Source organism: Eumetopias jubatus, unplaced genomic scaffold (genome assembly GCF_037043125.1).
Source record: "Eumetopias jubatus isolate StellerSeaLion01/CBP00866 unplaced genomic scaffold, mEumJub1_p1.0 scaffold_9, whole genome shotgun sequence".
NCBI lineage: Eukaryota > Metazoa > Chordata > Mammalia > Carnivora > Otariidae > Eumetopias > Eumetopias jubatus.
The window spans coordinates 66,624,995-66,649,955 of NW_028274815.1; the positions used below are offsets into that span (position 1 = coordinate 66,624,995).

Genomic DNA, 24,961 nt, shown 5'->3' on the forward strand with positions numbered 1-24,961 from the left:
CTCCCCTTTGTATGAGTAAACCAAAACTCTCTGACATAATTTGTCCAAGATCATATCACTAATAAATGGCACTTATGTAGCGACAGGTGTCTATGTTGTTTTTAATACATCATTAATCTGAATTAGTAGAAAAATCTAAGTCATAAAGTTAAAAAAAAAGTTTGGAGTTTCATTACTCGGAGGCACTTTTGTAAGAATGTGAAAAGATTGTACAATCAGAAGGAGGCAACCTTTGGCGAAATGGTAGGTCTGGGCTTTCAAAGAATAAACAGGATGTTCTTATAATTAACATACTGTTTGCAAGGGGTGACATGGACTTTTCAAAAAAAGCTTATTTTTTTCAAATTATACAAGTAAGACATGATTATTGGCGAACACGAAAATACAGAAAAGCACTTAGAGGAAAACAGAAGTCACAATACTACCACACTCTACAAAAAATTAAGATTTGGAATATTTCCTTCTTTTGTGTGTGTGTTTTTTTCCCCACATAGTGGAGAGCATATCATTTAAATAACCTTGTGTTCTGCTTTTATTCCTTTATATTAAGAAGCTCCCTATGTTATTAGAATGTTTTCAAGAATAATATTTTTATCAATATAATAACTAATAAATACTTGCCACGCATTAGACTGTCACATTACTTCTATCAACTTATTAATCCTCATAAGAACCCTCTAACATCTGTATTATCACTGCCCCCATCTTACAGGTGAAGAAAGTGAGACAGAGTAGGGTTAATGACGTGCTCAATGTCACAAAGTGAGTCCAAGGTAGACTAGGGATTCAGACCCAGGCAGCCCGTAGGTCAGCACATGTAACCACTACATTGTACTGCCTCCATGATATTTTCTCCTCTAACTTACCAATGATGGGCATTTGGTTTATTACCATTTTTTTCTTTTACAATATTATAATAGACCATGTTATGGGCACCTGAAGCACTATTTTATCTAAGCCTATTCAGATGGCAAAACTCTTACCATTCCAACAAGTTTAATTTATTTTCAGCTAGCTGACAACAGCTGTAGAAACATCTCAGATGGCTAGCATTTCAAAAACCAACTCAGTACTCCATCTACCCCTGGTATGAACTTCCATGTGGTCCTCACCTGTCTCTTTCACTGCCATCTGCAGCAGATTTCTGTAATGTTTCCATCTGCCTTCACACTGCACAAAGAGCCAGCTAAAACCCTGGGTCTGTTCTGTGCATCCCCTAACATTTATAAGCAAATTCCGTAAATTCTTATGTCTGGAATATCTTCAATGCTAAATATTTGTTCCCAGTCTGATGAGCCTGTGCCGATACAAGGCATACACAGAGAGATGACATCCAATATGCAGGTATAAAATTAAGATGAATAGTTTTTTAATTCAGACAATAACCCAAGAAAAGGATATTCAAATATTTTACTTTTTGCTTTTTTATCTTAGAGTGAATGATTGAAATCTCTTGCAAGATTAAAGGAATACATACTGCAATTCAATGGATGATCTGAGGTGAAAACTATCCAAAATAGAGTTTCACAAGCAGATCAGATAATGGAGTGTTAAGTAAAAAAGCTGGTGGCTGGGGCGCCTGGGTGGCTCAGTTGGTTAAGCGACTGCCTTCGGCTCAGGTCATGATCCTGGAGTCCCGGGATCGAGTCCCACATCAGGCTCCCTGCTCAGCAGGGAGTCTGCTTCTCCCTCTGACCCTCTTCCCTCTCGTGCTCTCTATCTCTCATTCTCTCTCTCTCAAATAAATAAATAAAATCTTTAAAAAAAAAAAGCTGGTGGCTCTAGCTTATAGTTCACATCTTCTGAACTCAGTTTACCAATCTGGCTATTCAAGAGTGTGTATAAAAATCAAAGAATGTGTAAAAGAAGGGAAAGACAAAAACAAAAAAATTTAGAAATCATGGGCTCAATGAAGAAATTTTCCGAACTGTCAACAATACCATATAGAGAATTCATTTGCCATGTAAGAATGAAAAGATCAATATATCTAAAGAAGCTAAGTATCCCCCCTGAAATATGTTTAAGATACTGAAAGTGACAAAGCAAAATTCAGGACTTATAAATCTAATGACAGCAATATATAAGAAACAAAGCCATTTTGCAGGGTACCCTAAAAGGCTATATAAGATTACTGCAATTAGTCTAAGTCCAAATTTCTAACGGACTTTAAATTAGAGGATAATTAAGATATCTGTTAATACCATCTTTCAGGAAATACTTAATAGAAATTTGGTTTGTATTTAAGCCCTCCTAGAGGAAGTTCACTCACTGTTTTCATATTATGTTTAACATCTAAGTCCTCTCTGTTCTTATTTTATTTCCATTCAGTAATCTAAATATTGCTTTTTAAAAAATTTCATCTTCACAGCACCTAAGCTAATAAGTTCATTCGATTATCCCCTCAGGCAGCCTCCACCTCTACCTAGCCATCCCTCACCCTCTGCAGGTGCTGATCATATTACTATCGGGCTCAAACCTGTACAGGACCCCTCCTAAAAGCTGCACACCCCCCCTCCTACTTTGCTTTCGTCGTCCTGACTTCAAAAAACAAGCCCATTTTTCTTTTAAATGGAGAGACCAGAATCAGAAAGTAAATCAATTACAATCAAGTACTGCAGATAAATTGCAAAAAACTTAATATGGAGTCAAAAAAGGAATAAGGGGAAAAAAAAAGATTCTGCAGGACAGTAACCAATGCCCCTTACTATGCTTCTACAAGGTTCTAACGTTCAAACATCAATAATTCATATCCACAAGACTATCAGACATATAAAATACAGGGCTTTTTTTTTTTTTTTTTTTTTTTTTTTAGCCTTCAGGGCCCAAATTTCTATTCAAACCGCAATTAGCAAGTGAGGTGAGTGGGGCAGGGGAACCTCAGTGTGAAGTTTGGGATAATGCATCACTAATTAGTCCAGATAAAACTATGCAAGATAATATGTGACACAGAAGTATTTTCCTACATACAGGTGCAAGAGATTTTAAGACTGCTGGAACAAAAAGATAAATAAAAATAAACCTTACTAAAGAGGATAGCTACCATTTCTATTTCTTGGTAATACATTTAGAGGAGTGATTTTGCTCAAGTGAAATGACAAGTTTCAAGCTATTCTGCTGAACTGAAGCTATTTTAAGGCAGGCCAAGGCTGCATTAGTGCTTGTCATACAGCTTGCTCCCAATCTCTTGGCAGTTCTCCAATGCATTCCAACTTCTTATGCACAGCCTTGCTGGAATCACATCCCACTTATCTCTAAAGACACACTAAGTAAGATGTTGCCACATTACACAACCAACCTGCCATTTATTCCCAACAGATCACTTTGCACAATGTCTGACTTAAAAAAAAAAAAAAAATCAGACCACCATCTGTGTGGATACAGTTTAATCCAAATAATCTAACTTACATTGGTCCCCAAAACAAATATCAGAATACTGCTCAAACTGGGGGGAAATGCTGTACTCCACTGCCCAAAAAAAAGGTTGAGTACTCACCAACTAAGGAAGGAGAACTGACATGAAAGGGAAAAAAGCAAGGTCACATCTTAAAAAAGAAATGCCTTAACTACAGATGTTAAGCCCTAGTCATGTTCCCACTGCCCACATCTTGAAGCAGATTCTTAATCAGTGTATATTTTAAAGGATCATCTCAGTATTTAATGAGTCCCATTACTTCCTTTAAAAAAATAATTTAACCTAGCAATACATCCTCTAAGTCAATGTACTCTCTAATTGTTAATATTTGGCCAAAAAAGTCCTCTTCAAAAACAACCTGGAATGGTTAACCACATGCTGCTACATTCCATTCTTGCTAAAAAAAAATCTATTTAATTAGCAAATTTGATCCTCATGCTCTGCACAGCTGCACAACTTCTAGTGATAGGCCAGCTATCAATATACACTTTACATTAACTATCTATTTACTTTAAAAGTTAAGAAGACTGAGAACCAGTTCTCAAATACGATCCACTAAAGATTTATTTCACATGAACAAAAGTTTCCTTTAACAAGAGTGTAGTCCAACGAAAATACATACTATAATTAGGTATAGAACATTCATGCAACATACACTAAAAAGTAATTCTTCAGAGCTAGAAATATATATATGATATATACACATATATATTATATATATATATATATATATAATACTCAACTGACAGCTAAGAATAGTCTTCCTCAGGAATAAGACAATAAATTAACCTGCTCTCTAATTAAACTTTCCCCCTTTATGAATCAAATGAGATTTTAAGAGCTAGGATGAAAGCTGGTGTTCTTAAAGTCAGGAACACACACTTGGAAAGCAAAATAAGCATTCCGAAATGAAAAATCATCCTGATTATCAAGGAAACTCAGAAATTCCTTTAACAGGGGGTGTTGATTTAAAAACAAGCAAACAGGCAAAAAACAAAATACCACCGACCTTTAAAACAAAGAATAAAACACAAGGTGTGCGCTGGCTTCCTTCCTGCTCAAAGGGCATGTGAATGTCTGTGCTCCAGGATCCTGGTCATCCTTGACTCCAGCCCAGGAGATAAGCCGGGTATTTACGGACAGCCAGCAGCACAGAGTTGTCAGCCTCGCTGTGAGAAGGACCAGGCCCCTCTCAGAGAAGTTACCCAACTGATACCTCTGACCCCACTCACTTCCTAAAAAAAGTGACAGGTGTACTCATCCATTCAGAGGTCCGGATAAGGCCACATTCCAGCCCCCTGCTCCCCCCACCACCCTGGGGCGCAGGGACCACCGTGAGCACTGTCCCACCTCAATGCCTCCCTAAGTGCTAGACCCAATGTGTGCAGCTGCCTGGAGGTTCAGCTGAGATCCCTACTGCGGGCTTCAGATAGGCCAGGTACATTAACCATCAAAGCATTTCCCTTGATGAGCTGTGACCGTCCTCAAAAAGAATGATTCCCATCAGGTTGGGAGTTTGTGAAGAATCCCTTATTTGGAGAGAGAAAGTCCATGTAGTGCAGCTGAGCTCCAACCCCCAATCCTGATCCATCCATCAGCCAACCCAGCTGAGTTTCCCTCTAAACTGTAGAAGGAGGGTGCCTGGGTGGCTCAGTTGGTTAAGCGGCTGCCTTCAGCTCAGGTCATGATCCCGGGGTCATGGGATCGAGTCCCGCATCGGGCTCCCTCTGCTCTGCAGGAAGCCTGCTTCTCCCTCTCCCTCTGCTTGTACTCTCTCTCTCTCTCAAATAAATAAATAAAATCCTTTAAAAATTAAAAAAAATAAATAAACTGTAAAAGGAACTACCACAGGCCTTCAGTGTTTAAACCTGGGAAGAAGGACATTTGCCGTTTCCACCAGGCCCACCACTCCAGACAAGACCAGTAACAGTCACAAAGTCCCTCCTAGAAACTGCTAGAAAGGGCTTTCTTTCTCTTCCAGTGAAAGGGTGTTTCTCCCCTGTTCCCACTCCTTTCCCTAAGCACATGAAAAAACCCTTTTAGCACCTTCAGGAAAAGGCCAAATACTAGAATTAAGGCAGCAAAGAGGTGCTAGCAAGTCACCTCCATCCATCCAATGTCCCAAGGCTTAAACAGCTGGCTTGCATAATCAAATAACTATATTGCTTTTTCTCCTTGAAACAGATCCTAGATTCAAAGATAGAATTTTAAAGAATTCAGCCAATACAAGGACCCTAAGAAACTTGAGTTCTTAGTGTATGTTTTCAACAGTTACAACCAAAACCAGCCCAGTAAAATTTAATACCTTTAAAATCAAGATTCTAATAACCACATCCATTTCATTTGTAACACTGTTATGGGGTAGCTGTTTTAAAAAGTCTCTGAAATCTGAAGATAAAAGTAAAATCAGATGTTGTCCAAAGCATATGGAGATGTCCCTAAGGGGAATTAATGCAACCCTGATGAAAATTTTTTCCAAAACAAAACAGAAAGCACACATTATCTAATGAGAACTTAATTTCTGGTATTTTTCCACTATAAAAATTTTTTGTCAAAGAAGAAAAATATAATAAAATTTGGATTTCTATTTCTTTACCATTTTTCTTTAGCACCCCTACCACTAAAAACAGCTCAGGGCAAAAATGTCCAGGCCATAGCTTTAAATAAGACCAGTAATAGGATTTTATGTTTTGTCATGCTACATGTATTGACAGGAAGAGTAATAAACATCATCAAGTGATTATTTAGACTGTCAAAACTTGACATCTTTAGCCTAAGATCTGAGAATGTGGCCCTTATTTGTGAGATAAGTATGTGCACAGGGAAAAAGGTTTAAAGAATAAACACCAAAATGTTAATTGCATGCTGCTGGCATCACTAAATATCTGGTAATTTCAATTTTCTTCTTTGTATTCACTTTTATTTTCCATATGATCTACAATAAATATTTATTATTTTGGTAATCAAATACTTAAAAATTTTTACGTTAGATGATTTTATGCTAATTTATAACCTTATGAAAGTATACATTCTTCATAAGCCATTCAGAAAAAAAAACTATGCAGACTGTATTGAGTAGCAGACACTGTCAAATATTCAGGGATTCTAAGAAGGTAAAAAAGAATGAATATTTTAACTTTTAAGACTATTGTACTCACTATAAAAGCACTCCCATGCTACAGATTTAAAAATATAATGGAAAATGTTTAAACATCACAGAACAAAATAAATAAGCTTTGTTTTAGGGAAGCATCTAGGTTTTCCTTCCCCTTTAAATAAGATAAAAGGGCTAAAAGGGGGCGGGGGAGTAAACCACAATAAGAACATGCATTATCCCACCCCAAAGACTGAACAGCTGCTGAAGAACATTCCAGAAAAATGTACAGCCCCTGAATGTTTACATTTAGCCTTGAAGCAAACACACTAGGACAACAATTATCCCTGTACCTGCTCCTGTTTCCTTACCCAAGAGGGTAAGGAAACAAGAAACCTCACTCAGAACCAGAGGCAATAGCCATAGAGGCTGATCTCCTGGAGGATGTTTTTTACCCTGCTCCCTTGTGGCCCAGTTCCTACATCTTTTCCCACACTCCACGGAAGTAATAAAATACCAAGGCTCTAACAAATTGCATATTTAAATAAGGAATGGAAAAATCTTTTCAAAATTTCAGTGCTCCTATGCCTTTAGACTGGTTTTCTGTAAGTCCTGGCAGAAAAAAAAACGAAATAGCAAAGGGTATATGTAGCTGATTAATCATTTTATTTATTAGTTTTTATCCATCTAAAATGAGGCTTATTGTGGTGTTAGGATATTTTTGATAAAGAACAAGAGTTTATTAAGTACTTCCAAAAATTTGGGAAATGTGGAGAGATGAAATTAGAGCTCTTCCACAATCCACATCACCAAGTGATAACCACTTTCTAAGCATAGACATGTTTAATTATACATATACACTGCCAAAGAATAAATTCTTCTTATTTATATATCATTCTGCATTTCACCCTAGTTCATCTGTTGGGTAAATCTGTAATTATGTTTTAATACAGATTTTACTGCCCAACCAATGGCTTCAAGTTTATGTTAAAGATCAGAAATAGAAGGATGCTCTAGATTCTAGATCAGAGATGTCAAATGGCTCTCAAAATCATTCAGGTGTTTACTCTCATAGTTTAGAGTTCATAAAGAATGGAATCATGACACCAATAAACAAGGGTCAACTTTAAAGCAATCTTGAAATTGTAACATCTTACTTTCAGATCTCAAAGCACATTTAACCTAAAATCCTCAATCAACCACTTAAAATTGACAGCAGAAAAAACCCGCAAAATTCATGGAAGTAAATAGTTCATTTCTACAAGCTACATTTTACAAAGTACCAACACAGTTGGGAATCTGGGCCACAAAACAGAACTATTTCCTCCCAAATATTTCCCCCAAAGATGAAGGGCAATGTGATTCATTCCTGAGAGTCACTTTCAAAATGTTATCTCTACAAAATTCCCCACTTTAAAAGTCTTAAAATAGCCCTCTGCCTCTGTTCATGGTAGAGATTACTCAATCATACATACATCCCTCTGTCTCACCTATGTGAGAGAGGCAATAAATATCATATACATACATACATAAGAATTTCCTTTCATACAAAGAAGGAAGGATATTATTAAAATTCATTCCTCTCTCCCTTAGCCTATAATATTCCCAAATGGTGAGACACCATTAATCGGAAGTAATATAAATCTGGAGTTATTTTTATTTTAAAATTTTCACTCAGAATTTCATCTTTTCTGACCAATTTCAAAGAAACATGACGGTCTAATGGTTACAAAATTAGCTTCAGCAGCTGTGCTTGAGTTTCCACGAGTGAGAACAAGTATGTCACCGAAGTCTACTGCCCTCTCTGTGTAAGTATGTGGTTTGGAAATACTAAAGAATCCTGGCCTTCCCCACCTTCTCGGCTGACCCAGGTTAATGCAGAGTCAAGTTAGCATTCCATCACATCTAAATGCTCTACTTTTCTCTGAGACCTATACCCTGAAGATGCTAACTTACTCATTTTTCCTCTGCTCTTAGAAAAGTGTGCAAAGGGACAGATAAGACAATTCTTTAGAAATTTAAACTATTCCTTAATAATGACCTATAAGTGGCCAGATTTGTTTTCTTTCTTTTTCTAACAATTAACAAATTTGTTGCTTGCTTTTTTGATTATCAAAAAAATGGTCCTCATGGTAGTCTATTAGATTTACTGTACCCTTCTCTATTTATAAAATTTTTCAAAACTCAAAATGAGAAACTTTAAGTCACAGGAATTTCCTTTCTTACAAGAAAGGAAATCAGCCATCAACCCACCATCCAAAGCATTAACATTTTAATGTATTTCCTTCCAGTCTTTTATTTACTATAACAAAACTGGACTTATACCCTATTATATAGCATTACATAAAGGTATTTCCACTGAATATTATATCGTTAGCATTTTCTCATTTCAGTAATATTCTAACCATTATTATTTTAAGCACTATACTGAATTCCACTCTGTCCCTGTGCCATAATTTGAGTATGTCCCATTCACTTTTTCACTATAAATAACGGTAAGAAAATCCTTGTTTAAAACCTTCTGTCCTTATTTTTATTTATTTCTTTTAGGTTACAGAACTACAAGTGGGATTTCACTCCAAAAAATATAAACATTTGTTTCTATTATATAAATATATAACCCAGTTTTTTCTACTAAGTTTGTATTAATCCAAATATTCTCCCAACAGATAATGCAGAGCTCCTATTTTACAGCATCCCAGAGAGCATTATTTACCCAATTAAAGCGGAAAAATTAATCTAATTGTTTTGTGTTTCAAACTACTGGTGAGTTTGAACAATTTAATATAGTTATAGTTATTGTCTTCCTTGATTTCTTCTTTTATAAACTATGTGTTCATACCCTTTCCTCCAAATAGTAGGATTTTAGTGTTTCCTTATTTGTTAAAAATAGGCTTTAGTTAGGTTTGCCTTTCCTATAATTTAGACATGGTACATAAGGACAAGTTTACTGTAGACTGAACTTAGCATTATTTATCTGAATGATGGTATGTTTACTGGAATGTATCTTTTCTGAATAAATCAAAATATTTATTTGAAAGAAAGCATAAAATTAAGACTAAGCAAAACATCCATGTCTCGTGGTAATTAAAATGTACTGTGATAGTGGATTATCTCACTTAGCTTTAATAATCCTTTGTGATAGGTACCACCATGCAGATGGAGATACTGAGGCACACAGAGAGGTCAGGGTAGTTTGCCCAAGGTCACTTAGTCTGTACATGGAGTCACCAGGTTGTGCAACTCCAGAGCCTAAAGCTCAGGACCCTTGCATCCAACAGCCTCCCATCAGCCACACTGGCCCTGACCTCTCTCAACTCCTCCAACATTATCTCCACTAAGGGTTCTGCTGGAATCTCAAATTTAACATGTTCAAAGACAAAACTGATTCTCTTCCCAACCAGATTTCCATTCTTCACGAGGTCTATTTCGGTCATCATCCAAATCTGAAACCCAGGTCACCTTAGCTCCTCATCCACTTAGGTCTACCTCCCATCCATTCACTCCATGAGCAGTTGGCACAGGGCTGGGCCATCACAGCCCTTCTCCCATCTCTCCCCTCCTTCTCATTCCCTTGACTACCACCATAACCTGCTCCCTTAACCTCCGGACCCCCCCCCCCCCGCCCCACCCCCTGCAATCGCCTATTTCCTGTCTCCCTGCTTTTGATTTCCTCCTGTTCCACTGTATTTTGAACTCTGCCAGAGTGCTGTGTTACTCAAATATCTTACCATCACAGAATTTTAGGGATATATAGGATCTTACAAATTAAGCATGAGATCCAATCAACTGGTAGTTACTGCCTAGAACACTATATTGAGAATGTTACTGAGGCTCTACCTCAACTCTGTGGGAAAAAAAAAATGCCATGGCTGATTTTCTAGATCTGCCAGGGAGGGAGGGAATGGTGCCCATGTGCCAGGTTTTAACCCCCACTATAATTTCATCTACGTCCTTCATTTTATAAATTTAAAACTGAGACCAGAAGGGTAAACGACTTGCCAAAGTCACACACCGGGTCAGTAAGAGGTCTTTTATCTGCTGTGAACATATAGAGAATATATTCTATGGAGTATATAGTCCTTAGATTCAAGAACTAAATCTTATTCACCATTAGACCAGCCCACACCACCATCACTCTAACCCAATTTCAAGCCCTGGCAAGAGAAGGTATCCAATAATTTGTTTACTGCCTCAAAAACAATACCACAGGGTAATCTTTGAGTAGCAGCAAAGGGAAAACAGTAGTCTAAATGCTTTCTAGTAAAAAGAACTATAATTACACTATTTTCAAGAACAGGAACCTGAGCTGACAAAGGGTTTCCAGTAAGTGGTCTTGTACAGCTTGTGCTGATCAATATATAAATTCCACTTGTAACACAGCCTTTTAAAAAAATAAAAGAATAAACCATTTATTAGCTCTTTTGACATAAAAATATCATGGCAGTTTTGGGAAAACATTTAGAAAAGGTCAGTGGCTCATACCGCTTAGGTAGTTTGAAGAGAAAGTAATGGAACTGTTATTAACTGAACACATACTATGTACCTAGCACTGTACCCTGCTGTCTAACAACTGTATCACAAAGTATTATCATTTCAAGTTTACTAATAAGGAAACTGTGGTTTCAAGAGGAATGAACTATCCCAAGGCCAGAACCTAGCTGTGGCCACATGGCTAGTATACAACAGCCTTAGGATCTGGGCCCAGATCAGTTTGACTCCAAAACTAATGCTCTTTCCCAACTGAAAAAAAAAAGTTCCTGCAATAACAAAACTGTCCTCACAAACCTTAAAGGACTAAAACTGATTATGACTCTACTGAAATTACAAATGACTGTTCATCAAAAGAAACCACAAAGAGTTTTTAAAAACAAACACAAACTGGGAGGTAATTTTTACAACACATAGAATCCATGGGGATTAGCAGGCAATCTACACAAAGAACTCCTACAAATCAATTAAGAAACAAATCTAAAAGATAAATAGGCAAAAGCTTAATGGGGACTTCACAAAAGAAGGAACCCAAATGGCCAATAATATACTTAACCTCAATAATCAGGGAAGTGACAAATAAAAAGCATGATAACATTTCATAAATATCAACTGGACAACATTTTAAAGTCTGGTAAATGAAGTAGTGGCAAAGTTGTGGAATTATTATAACATGTACACTACTAGTAGGAACACAAGTAGTACAATCACTTGGGAAAAACCATTTGGCATATCTAGTAAGGCTGATGATGGTACACATACCCAGTTATCCAGCAAATTTCATTCGTGAGAGAAAGAGACCGACAGATAATGTGTGCATTTGCATCTGTCTCCACATATGTATTAAGAGACATGTAGAAGACATATTCACAGTAGCCTTTTTATAAGAGCAAAAAACTGGCATCAATCCAAATCTCTATCCACAGCAGAAGGAATAATAAGCTGTAGTGGAATACTACACAGCAGTAAAAATGAATGAATCACAGCCACAAAATGAATGAATCTAAGGAATATAATGTTAATCTAAAAGTGCAAGTCACAGAAAGATACATAAAATGTAATTTCTTTTATATAAAGTTCAAAAACATACAAAATAAGAATTTTTAAAAGGATAACCCATACAGAAGAGCAAGGGAATGACAAGCATAAAACTCAAGACAGTGGCTGCTTCAGATGGGATCACAGAGGATCACACAAGGGGCTGTGAATACATGATGACAAGGTTCTTCTTCCTGAACTAGGTGATGGGTGCCTGAGTGCCCACTGATTTATGATTCTGTCACAGATCTTTTATGAGCATTATTTTGTATGTACAAATCACTTAATAAAGAACTTTAAGAAGGCAATGGACCAGAAGGGCAGGACACTGAATATACCAGGAGAAGTAACTGATGACAGAGAACAAGAGGTCAGAGAAGAGCAAAGGGAGCAGAGGGGGCCCTTGCACTCAGGGGCTTAGCTTCCTGGACTCTAGTTCTGCTATCTCAAAGCCAATGTCTTTTTGTCTAAGCAGGGAGGGGAGACTGTTTTTCAACTTTAGAGGTGTTCTAGAAAAGAACTAAAAAACCTGACTAGTCTAAATAAACTATAAAAAAAATAGGGTTCCTCCATTTAAAAATTGAAGAACTTTACAAAGTATTTCTGTATTAAATGATTTACAGCCAGTGTATCCCTTTCTTCCACACCACTTAGTGACCCAAGGGAAAAAAATGTGCCGATATTTCAGCAAAAGTAAAGACAAAAGAAAGATACTAGAAGAATATGGAGGTCCCTTAGCTGAACGAGTAGAGCAGTTTCTCCATTTAACATGCATGCAAGTCACTTAGGGGTCTTGTTAAAATGCAAATTCTGATTCGATAGGCCTGGGATGAGACCTCTAAGAATCTGCATTTATAACAAGCTCCTGATGTTGCTGTTTCACAAACCTCACTACTGTAGCAAGAGACATTATGAAAACACCTTCTCCAGCAACGACTAAAAACAGATGTGTGGGTGTCTCTAATTGGGATAGTTTCATTTTACCCACCAAGATAAAGAAATTGATACTATTCCTACACTATATAAACTTGGGTACAGAATAACTGTTATGAGAAAAATCAAGAATACTAAACCAGGTCTTTTGCGAAGAAAAGGTGCTCTGAGAGACAAGCAAAGACTGAAAACTTAAAAGAGAAATCCATGAGAAGTTTACTCACTTCAACAAACCTACAGAAGTAGCCTTTCTAGAAGGGATATTAACTCTTTCCTTATGGAAGAATGGTTTCCCAGTAGTATTAAACCAGGACTACCAAAAGGAAATCCACAGAACAGTAATTAAAGACTGATTATAATGCAGATGTTGGTCATGGCCCAACATAATTAAAGGAGTATTATCACTATAGTACATACATACGTGTGTGTGAATAGCTCTAGAATTCTAAGAATATGCTCTTAAAACGAAAGGCTTATTATTTTAACGAAAATCACATCAAATAATTTCCACTCACCATGTCTGTTTAGTAGTAGTAAAATCCTTCCACCTCAAAATAGTGTTCTGCACGTAGAGTCATGCTTTCATACAGCACTCAATAACCACTCAAACTCTTCTAAGGAAATGCCAATGCCAAGTCTCTGCTAAGGATGTGTCACAAGTAGAGAGTGAGGTCTTTTCACTTGCTCCTACAACATTACAGGCTGTTGTTACTAGGCTCACCCTAAGAGATGCTCTGCACAGCAAGCCTGCACAGCAGTTTCCTCGCTGTCCTAATACCCTCAGATGAAGGGTTTGGTTAGTCCAAAGGGGACAGTCACAAAGAGCGTAGCCTAACAGAATTCTGCACCTGGTGTGTAAGAACAGCTAAACCCCCTGCGCCATCAACACAGGGTATTTTTTTACAACATAATAAATCCAAAATGTCTGGATAATCCATGGAAACAATACTCCCAAACATCTTTATGCATCACAGTTTTATACAAGCAAAGCAACGATGAAATCCAAATTCAAAAATATTCTGCATTTTAATGGCCCTCTACTACAGAAAGTCAAAATAATGCACATAAACCACACAACTTACATTCAGTTCTATTCGGCAGAACCACATAAAATCAAATGCTGGATTCATTATTAGAGATTTTTTAAAAATAAAAGTAGATATGCCCTTGCATTGAAACACTGACCTTCCCTTCCAGTTAGCATACTGAAATACCCTTTTTCAGGTATACATTTTAGAAGAGGTGACACTTAGATGTGTCCCCTTTGTCATCCCACATTGAATAAATGAATTGTAGAAGTGGCATTTGGAAGAGAAATTCCCGGTGTTCCCAGACTAAACAGATGGGGACACTGGGCATCATCTCCTTCTAACCAGATACCAGCCAGAGGCCTTGGTGGTCCCCGTTTCTCCACCCCCCTCCCCAGCCACATCTGCAAAAAATATGTACACAAAAAATACACATAAACAAACACAAATGCAGTTACCATGATAATCCCATTAGTCATGACTGGATACTTAACTGGGGCTACCTAAATCAATCTGAATACCAATTTATCAACAATCATGACACTCACTTACCTAATAATCCTTAATAAAGAATCCAAATCTCTAACTGTGCTTGATTTACAGAAAAAGCAAATGATAAAAATAAAGCAAATACGGGTTAAAGAAACAGTTTACTATCCACCAAAAAATATGCTTTTAAAACAACTTACTGAATGTTAATATTTTTAAAAATGTCTCAGAGCCATAAGAACTAAAACACACCAATCCTTTTATTTCAAAAAATGTTTTCCTACAGGAAAAATTCACATTCTTAGTATTAACCAAAGACAGAGGTACTGTAATCGCCATAAAGCTTCAATTAATCAACTTTTCACCTATGAAGAAATAGATGGATAGTTGGGTTGTAGTCACAGATTACGGGTAATGCACAGAAAAACACTGCGACTCCTAATACTGACTGCACCACTGCCTCCGCACACCACCGGGCCTGTCCTCCCCGCAGCCCCTCCCTAGAGCTCAGGTCCCTCGGTCGGAGATCAGATTCCGGTCCGCAGCCGCAGGCCGGCTCCCTTAGCGCTGCAGGACGCCCCTTCGTCCGAGCACTGCCCGACCGGTGGAGCGGGAGGGGTCACCCCAAACCAACCCCCCCCCCACTTCACGGCTAGGTGACCTGGTCCTCCTGACGCCACATCCAGCTGAAGCAGCAAGCATGACAAGGTAGAAGCAGCTCCCGGCCTCGGCCAAGGGCAGCCCCGGGCCTGGGTGGGGCCGGGCGGGGGCCGCAGGCGCCGAGTGGCCGTGCCAAGCCCCGGCAGCGAGAACCAGGGGAGGCTGCGATGCTGCTGCATTGTGCTGCATCACCGCGAGGGCACTGGGAGCCATCCATCTTGCCAAAAAAGCACATCCCCGCCCAAATAAACCCACCGAATCCATTTTTCTCCTCTGCTGAAGCGCCCCCACACTCGCCCTCTCCTCGCTCTGTGGCCCGGGTTTGACTGGAAAAATAATGGACTTGGTTTGTATACTGACATCGACAACACTCCCCTCCCCATCTGACGGCAGACACTTGGCATCTTTCCTCTCATAAAAACAAAGGGAAGGCTCCCCACGAAAAAAAGAGGGCCTCGGGCGTGGTGTGAAGGATGAGAACGAGAGGGGCTTCCAGCCCACCCCCCCCACAAAGGCCGGCCCGGAGGGTCCCCGCGCTGGTACAAACCTGTTGAAGAGCGGGTGGCTGGAGTTCAAGGGCGGGCGCCGCCGCGGCTCCGCGCCCCGAGGCGGCTCACGCCCAGCCCTGGGAGAGTGGGGACGGCGGTGAGGGCGGGGGACGGCGGTGAGGGCGGGGGGCGGGCGCAAGGATGGGCGGGGGGGTGTGTATGGGGGGGCGCAGGGCCGCCGCCTCCGGCTCAGCTGCAGCGCTGCGCAGCGGGGACCACGCCTGGCCGCATCCCCGTACCGTTACGCGCAGCAGAGTCGGGCCCTGTCAACGCCGCCCCCGCTCCCCACCAGCCCCGGCTGTAGGGAGGGCACCCGAGAATACGCCCTCCCTGCTGCCCACTCCGCACCCACCCCCACGCCAGGGACCAATGCGCCCTGCAGGAGAGAGGAGGCGGTGGAGGCGAGAAGGAATCCGCGCCGCTGCGCCCGATGGGGCTGGGCGGCCGCGGTGCGCACAGGGAAGCTGCGTTCGCCTCACTGCGGAGCCTGCCGCCCCTGCCCGCAAAGCCCGCGTACTAATAAGCACCGGAGACCCAGGCTCCCCGCGCCGCCCCCGCCCGGGCTCTGCAGCTTCCCCGCCCCCACGCCGCTCTCAGGGCGCAGGGCAGCGGTGGGGCAGCGGTGGGGCAGCGGCGTCCTCCCGGCCTGGGCCCGCGCCCCTCCTCCTGCCCTCCCGCCTCCCAGGAGCCCGCCCGGGAGGCAGCCCCAGTGAGTTGGCATCTTCCTGCCTAGGCCCCCCACCTACCTCCCGCGGTTAGGGGGGTGGGGGCGCCGGGGTCCCGTCCTCCTCCCGCTCCTCGGCGGCCGGGCGGGTGGGCCGGGAGGCGACTCCGCGGGGCTGTCCGCGGCTGGGGCCGGGGCTCACAGGACGGGACCGGTGGGCGCTGCTGCGCGGGGCTGCGCGCTCGCTCCGGGCGGAGAGGCGGCCGAGGGAGGGACTGGAGGAATCCGCAGCCTGCACGGCAACAGCTGCACTGATTCCGGGGGCTGGGCGGGAGCGCGGGGCGGGGGGAGAAGGGGAGGGAGCAGGCAGGGAGGGGGCGAGGGGCGGGGAGAGGGAGCGCGCGGGCGCCGGGAGTGCGCATACACGCGCGCGCACACGCTCTCTCCCGCACACCCTCCACACTCCGCTCCGCTCGCCGCTCCTCCCTCACTCGGTTCCTCCCTCACTCGGTTCCTCCCTCACTCGGTTCCTCCCTCGCCTGCCTTCGGCGCCTGCCCGGAGCCCCGCAGCCGCCCACCCAGCGCCTGCTGCGCGCGCTAGCCGAACCTCGGGCGCGTCCACGCACTCACCAGCCCAGGCTCTGCTCCAGCCCGCCGCCGACTTCGTCCTCTGCCGCGGGGACCCACCAGGGCTGGCCTAGGCAGGGTGGGCACCGCCGCCGCCGCTGCTACCCGGGCAAAGGGACAATGGGGGCTTTGTCCCCACAGCCGGCGAGGGCCAATTTCACGTTTAATTTGAGGCTAATTTGATTATCGCCTTGGAAAGGGGCAGCCTAATTTTCTACGTGATTTGTGCAGCCTCTTGTCGCCCGCGATGTTTGGGTTTGGAACGCGACGGAGAGTGTTGAGGGAGGTTTTAGAACGTGGTTTGGTTGGTTTGATTTTAGAATTTAAGTGGTGATGCCTTATAGGTTCCGCCCAGCCTGATGAAGAGCGACAGGGACCTCTCCGTGGGAAACCTTGGGCGATGGGGGCAGGGAATTGTTACTCGGTGAAGTCAAGCTCTTCCTCCCCCCACCCCCTTGTGAGTGCTTCTTCACCCTGTCCCTCCCGGTAGCTGCGAACAGACCCTACAAGTGGTTTGTCCAACTCCTGCCTCTGGGCGTTCTGGCTCACTTTAACCTAAAACCGTGTGCTCTTCCCGAGCCACCCTTGCGTAGTGGGGTCCTTCAAGCTTCAGTACAAGCCCCCTGATGGCTTGAGGGTTTGATTTCTCCCCCTACGCGCAAACCCTGAGATGGACACCGGACACTCAGTCGAGTTTCTGTCAAGTGCCAACGCCCCTTCTCAACCAGCTTGCCCACCCAATCCCCCAGCTATGTAGAAATTCTGGAACCGCCACTGTCAGGGAGAAAAGATGGTGTCATCACCGTGTCCACGAATAGAAACGCTCTTTAGAGAGCAGAGTCTAGGGAAACTGACGTTCTGCCTGCTATGTAGGTGCCCAGCGGCGGCACTGTAAGCTTTCAGAGGGAGGAGGGGCCCTTCTCGATAGCCCAAAGGCTTTTCTCCCTAAATATCTGACCCTCAGGGTTCCTGGGTGGCTCAGATGGTTAAGCGTCTGCCTTCGGCTCAAGTCATGATCCTGGAGTCCTGGGATCGAGTCCTGCATCGGGCTCCCTGCTCCTTGGGAGCCTGCTTCTCCCTCTGCCTCTTTCTCCCTCTCTCTGTCTCTCATAAATAAATAAATAAAATCTTTAAAAAAAAAAAAAAGATCTGACCCTCAACCCCTGAACTGAAAAACAAAACAGAAAATGAAAGATAAATAGTTCAGATCATGCTTATATCTGAAATCAATAGACCCGAGGGCTGATGAGTTTGTATTTTTTACATGTATTTTTATGTGACTATTTTTATGAAACAACTCAGGACCTTAAATTAATATTTTTAAATAAATCTAAATGAAATTGTTCAAAGTGAAGATGATTCTTCCTTTTAGTGCTTCACCATCAGTTTGAATGTACCAATGTTTGCTTTTGATATATATGAAAAAATATTGAGAAAAGCAAATAATTTAGCATTTTTCTCAAAGGATTGATCAACACGTCCAGAAAGAACTCTTCAAGGACAGGGTTCTTTTGTCTGTTTGTTCGCTGTTTGTACATAGCAGGCACTTAAGAGGTGTTGGAAAAATATTTGTTGAATTGAATTGTATAGAATCAACATGTAAGCGGCCGCCCTCATTAGGTAATACAGGAAATCCACCAGGAATCAAAGTTGTTTCCCTTTTATTTATTTTGCTCCATAGCCCTCAGCACCTCCCCACCCACAATGTTAATGAAATACCAAAGAAAACAATGGCAATTCGGGAAAATGCTTGTTTAAATTCTTCCAGTGTTATTCTGAAATGGTGACTCTTAACAGCTTCCTTTATCACAGATAATAGTACTTGACTAACTCTACATTTGCTGAATGAGTCACCTCCCTTAATTTTTTTAAAAATTTCTTTCAAAAAGCAAGGCCACACACAACCTTAGCAAAGTACTCTAGTAAAGTGCCAATAAGTATTCCAAAAATGTAAAAGGCAAGGATTCAGAGTTTCACTATAAATACCTGAGTTTTCACCAGACTTTCACTATAAATACCTCACAATTTTGAATTCTTACCCTTTGGTGGAAAAAAAAAATCATCATCTAGGAGAGTCCAGGGTACTACTGAACCCCCCCAAAAAAGTAACAGGTCAAAGAAAAGACAATCTAAATATGGAGAGATTATTGGAGAAGGCGTATATTTCTGTGAAAGGCAAGAATCTAGAAAAAGATGAAAAGCCTTAGTAATTATGATAACTCAAAAGGATTATTCTCAAATATCTCAGAAGCAGCTTTGTTGAAGTTCTTCCTCACATCACAAGATGATTTAAAGGAATCTAGAACTATTGATACCATGTGTGTAACATACTATAATACTACTCTCCATTTTTAAAACCATGTGATTATATATGGCTTTGTCTCCCATAGAAATAGTACTTTATTACAAAATTTTTTCAGATATAAATTGTTATTTTAACTTTCCATTCAAAATGTAGGGGAAAATACTCTCTCTATATATATATTAGTCACTATAGACTGACTAGGTTATGATGTTATAATACAAAATTCCCAAATCTCAGTATAATACACAAGTTCCAAATCAGCGAAAATTAAATTATTTCTTATATAAAATCAACTGTGGTTCCAAGAGACTCTCTGGGGAAGCTGTCTTCTATATGTCAGTTCAGTGTTCCCGAATACTTTAATATTATGGTTCTCCCATGTCAGTACATACTTCTACAATCTCAAATGTAAGGGAAGAGTATGATGGAGGGCTAAGTACCAGCAACTAAATACTTCCACCCAGAAATGACACAAGGTTACCTCCACTCACATTTTATTTGCCAGAGCAAGTCACATAGCTACACTTGAAACCAGATATTGATAAATAATAGTATTGTCTGCCTGTTTATTTAGAAAAGAGAGAATGACACTTAAAGTATTTCCTTGGTTACATTAAATTAACCCAATTTAAACCCATCTTTTATTGTATTGATAATAGCTTAAAATTTTAAATTCAGAACACATTTTGAAAATTTGAATAATTTTTTTTTTCATCTCTGTTCACTCCTAGACTTGACTTCCTTTCAACTCGGACTAGTCTGGGAAGTTTCCTCCTAGTAGAAATATTCTATTTGGAGCTTCACACATACTGATTTTGCACTGGGAAAGCCTAAAGACTTATATGTTTGAGGGGTCAATATTATGAATGAATGGTTTTTAAGCACTAGTAACACATTTACTGCTGTATAACGTAATTCATTCTTTCATTTATTTGAGAAATATATATGCCTTAGTCTGTTCTAGGCTTTGAAATAGAGCAGTGGGCAAAACAGTAAAAAAATCATTGCCCTCTTGGATCTTCCATTCTACTAGGATGGAAGTCAATCAGTCAATTAATAAATAAGTAAACAAGTAAAATACATATATGTATGCCCAAAAGAACTGAAAACAGGTACTCACACAGTTGTACACAAATATTCATAATAGCACTATTTACAATAGTCAAAAGGTAGAAACAACCCAAATGTCCATTAATGCATGAATCAAAATATGGTATATACATACAATGGAATACTATTCATATATGTAAAATATATATATGATGATAAATCTGAATAACCTAAATGTGTAGAAATAATATTTATAAAATGATAAGTAGCCTCAGCTTTCTAGGAAAGAATCCTCAAATTTTCTATTAATAAAAATAACCATAAGTAGCAATTGTAAAATGCTTTCTAGTTTTTAAAGCGCTTTAGCAGATATATTTTTTGTCCTTTTTGTTAGTTCTGTGGGATAGATATTAACCCCATTTTATAGGTTAGAAAACTGAAGACAACCAGTAGGTTAAATGAGTTGCCCAAATTCACACTGCTACTAAATGCCACTGGTATCTGCTTAGAAGATAGCATATCAGAACTGTGTGCTTGGCATTGCATATTATTAAAAAGTAATTAGGTTTGCAAGATGAAAAAGTTCTTTGTGGGGCGCCTGGGTGGCTCAGTCGGTTAAGCGTCTGCCTTCAGCTCAGGTCGTGATCCCAGGGACCTGGGATGGAGCCCCACATTGGGCTCCCTGCTTGGCGGAGAGCCTGCTTCTCCCTCTATCTCTGTTGTTCCCCCTGCTTGTGTGCACTCTCTCTCTGTCAAATAAATAAAATCATTTTAAAAAAAGAAAAAGTTCTTTGAGATGAATGGTGGTAATATTTGCACAGGTATGTGAATGTACTTAAAGCCATTGAACTGTACACTTAAAAGGGTAAAAAATGGTTAATTTTACGTTATGTATGTTACCACAAGTTTTAAAAATGTTCTCAAAAAATAAAAATAAAAATGTTTTAAAAATAATTCTAAATCGAGACCTCTAGAAGAATAGAATAAATGCTTTCTCACCTCTTCTTCAGTTAATACACTTGTTGGATTACACTGTTCATTCCCTCTGTATTGTGAGCATGCTGATGGATGTCCATGGCACACCAAGCACATTCTGACAGTAGGCTATCCTCTGCTACACCTGTATTTTCAGGTCTCACCATTATGCTATATATTTACCAAGTCATTTGGGTTTATTCCCAAATTTATTTATGCCACTTATGACAATTGAACTATTTTATAATAATTATACTTATAATTAATACATCAATCAATTAAATATGAGTGTGCAGAGAGACTCCTTTCAGTGATAAGTAAGTTGCATATTTTTAAACATCTGATTAAAGGCTAAAAATATTGCCATCAAATTATAGGTGGGCAAGATAATAAAATGTAGGGAGGAATGGAAATCATAAAAACCTTGAAATATCCAGAGTCCAGTTGCTTTGCTAGTGTCTCTAAGTTCTTAGTCAAGTTAAAAGAAATAAGAGTGTATCAGATAGCTGTGGCTTATGCAAGACAAAGTGGTCTTTCACTCTGTAAACATGTTGGAAGAAACCCTTCGACCATCAAGATATTAGCAGGTAAACATACATTTATAAGTTTCAAGTAAAGTAAAATTTTATGTCTCTTTCCGGATATAAATCTATTGTTTTTTTTCAAAATGTGTCTCAAGGATTAGGCAACGAATTATTAGATATGGCGCCAAAACCATGAGCAACAAAAATAAAAAGAGACAAATTGGACCTCATCAAAATTTAAAACTTTTGTGCATCGAAAAACATTATCAAGAAAGTGAAAAAGCAATCTAGAGAATAAGAGAAAAATATTTGCAAATTACACATCTGTTAAGGGTCTACTATCCGTAATATATAAAGAACTCTTACAACTCAACAACAAACAACCCAATTCAACAATGCACAAAGGACTTAAATAGAATTTTCTCCAAAGAAGATATACAAATGGCCTTTGAGCACATGAAAATATGTTCAACATCGTTAGTCATTAGAGGAATGCAAATCAAAACCACTCTGAAATACCATTTCATACCCACTAGGATGGCTTTAATTTTCTTAAAAAAAGAAAGAAAATAACAAGTATCAGCAACAATGTGGAGGAATGGAAGCCTCATATATTGCTGGTGGAAATGTAAAATGGTGCAGATGTTATGGAAAATAGTTTGGCAGTCCCTCAAAAAGTTAAATGGGATTACCATGTTACCCAGCAATTCCATTGCTAGGTATATGCCCAAAAGAAATGAAAACAGGTATTCACACAGTTGTACACAAATATTCATAATAGCACTATTTACAATTGTCAAAAAGTAGAAACAACCCAAATGTCCATTAATGCATGAATCAAAATATGGTATATACATACAATGGAATACTATTCAGCCATAAAAGGAATGAAGCAATCATGTATGTTACAATGTGGGGGGAAAAAAAATAACAGACACAAAATGTCACTTATTATTTGATTCCATTTTTATGAAATATCCAGAATAGGTAAATCCACAGAGATAGAACATAGACTGATGGTTGCCAGGGACTAGGGGAGGAGCAGGGAAGAAGATGGGGTATAACCACTTAGTTGGTATGGAATTTTATTTGGGGGTGATCAAAGTGTTTTAGAACTACATAGAGGTGGTAGTTACACAACATGATGAAGATACTAAATGCCACTGAAACGTTTGCTTTGAAATAGTTTTATGTTATCTGGATTTCACTTCAATTAAAAAAATATAATTCAAAAGTGAAAGTCTTTTTTATTCCTCATTTAACATCATTTTTCAATAACCAACCAACAACTTGTCACATCAGGGAAATGGGCTTCTGCATGTTCTCTTTTTGTTTTTTTTTAAGATTTTATTTATTTATTTATTATTTATTTATCAGAGAGAGAGATTGAGAGCAAAGCGGGGGGGCGGGGAGTGCCAGTGCCAGGCAGAGCAGGCAGAGGGAGAGGCAGGCTCCCCAATGAGCAAGGAGCCCGATGCAGGACCCCTGGGATCATGACCTGAGCCGAACGCAGCCACTTAACCAACTGAGCCACCCAGGTGCCCTTGCATGTTCTTTAAAACTTTCCTATATGCTCCTCTTGAAAAAGGGTTTGTCACAATTTACCTCTCATATACAAGCTGATTGTTCTACTTGTCTATTTTAAGACAGCTTGATTCTAATTATCCCACCACAGAAATATAAAAGTGATTCTGAGTCCTTATTGTTGGGAACAAACAAGAAATTGGGGGGAAAAAAAGCTGTTGGAACCTCCCTTTGGCACGTACCAACTGAGGGTGAGGGGAAGAGCCCTGAGTGTGATGGCCCTCCATAAAACATCGCACCCTCTTTCTTCATCTTCTCAGCCTACACTGTCCCATACAGTAGCCTCTAGAAATATAGCTGGAGTGACAGAGAAACTGAATTTCTAATTCTATTTAATTTTAATGAACTGAGATTTAAATTTAAACATTGGCTCTTGGTTTCAGTTATTAGAAAATTTTTAACTATGTTTGGAACAACTTGTATATTTTAATCTACTTATTTTAACTGTAAATTTTGTGAAATCTACATACATACCAGATTTAAAGACTTGGTAAAAATAATGTAAAATATCTCAATTTTTAAAATATCTATTATATGTTGCAATGATATTTTGGATATAATGGGTCAAATAAAACCTATTTTTAAAATTAATTTCACCATTTCTTTTTATTTGTTCAAATAAGGCTATTGCAAAAGTTTTAAATTACATACGTGGCTCACATTCTATTTCTATTTGACAACTTTGTTCCAGATATTGTCAATGGGGACTCCAGTAATTGGAATCCTCACTATTTAGACTCAGGAAAACTGAAGAAAGGCAACTAGAATTTGGAATACGCTACCAAGTGAGAATCCAAAGTGACGTCAAGTTTCCAACTTCCAGGCTTTCCGTAGTGCTTCTTTCACAATGGCCTTGGTATCTCTGGGTAGCAAGCCATGGTGCTCTTTGTGAGCAGAAGGCAGACATGGCTAATATTTTCATGACTGGTGTCATTCTTTCGGAAGTCCAAAGATTACCTTGGCAATAATAGAGGACCATTGCCTCAAGATAACCCCACCCCACCAATGTGACATAGTTTACTGTAAAGGATTCCAGAAGTAGGCTAGATTCATGCCTAGAATTCATTCAAGACATTGCAGAAATTCATAGGCTGATGGGTGAAGAAGAGAGAGAAAAAGAAAAATCCCTTCCCCACAGAGGTCAGAAAAGTTTAATATGCCACCGGTTTGAGGAGAAACCTTCATTCTGTCTGGATTGAGTGATTAGATCTTGTCCACTTTGCCCCCAATTATATTTCCGATGTTGGAGTATCCTCAGTGGATTCTCAGTGGGTAGGGATGCCCAGTCACAGCATTAATGCTATGTCTCATTCTCAGGGCATGACAATAAAACACTAAAACTATCCAAACATCTGCTGTGGAGAATTTCATTGCTTGCTTCTCATGGTTGGTACGCTGGTTTCTCCTCTAGGGTTTTTTCTTTTATACACAGGCTAGACCACACAAGAGTTCAATTTTAATAATAAGCATTTATTTAAGACTGAAATTCGAACCTCAAAGAATCACAAAAAAGAGAAAATACTGTATTTGCTCAATTTT

At 40.0% G+C, this 24,961-nt stretch overlaps 1 pseudogene; it reads left to right on the top strand.

Annotated features, from left to right (window-relative positions):
• Positions 1-16,426, top strand: part of LOC148163552 (uncharacterized) — a 36,751-nt pseudogene extending 20,325 nt beyond the window's left edge.
• The last annotated feature ends 8,535 nt before the right edge of the window (positions 16,427-24,961 follow it).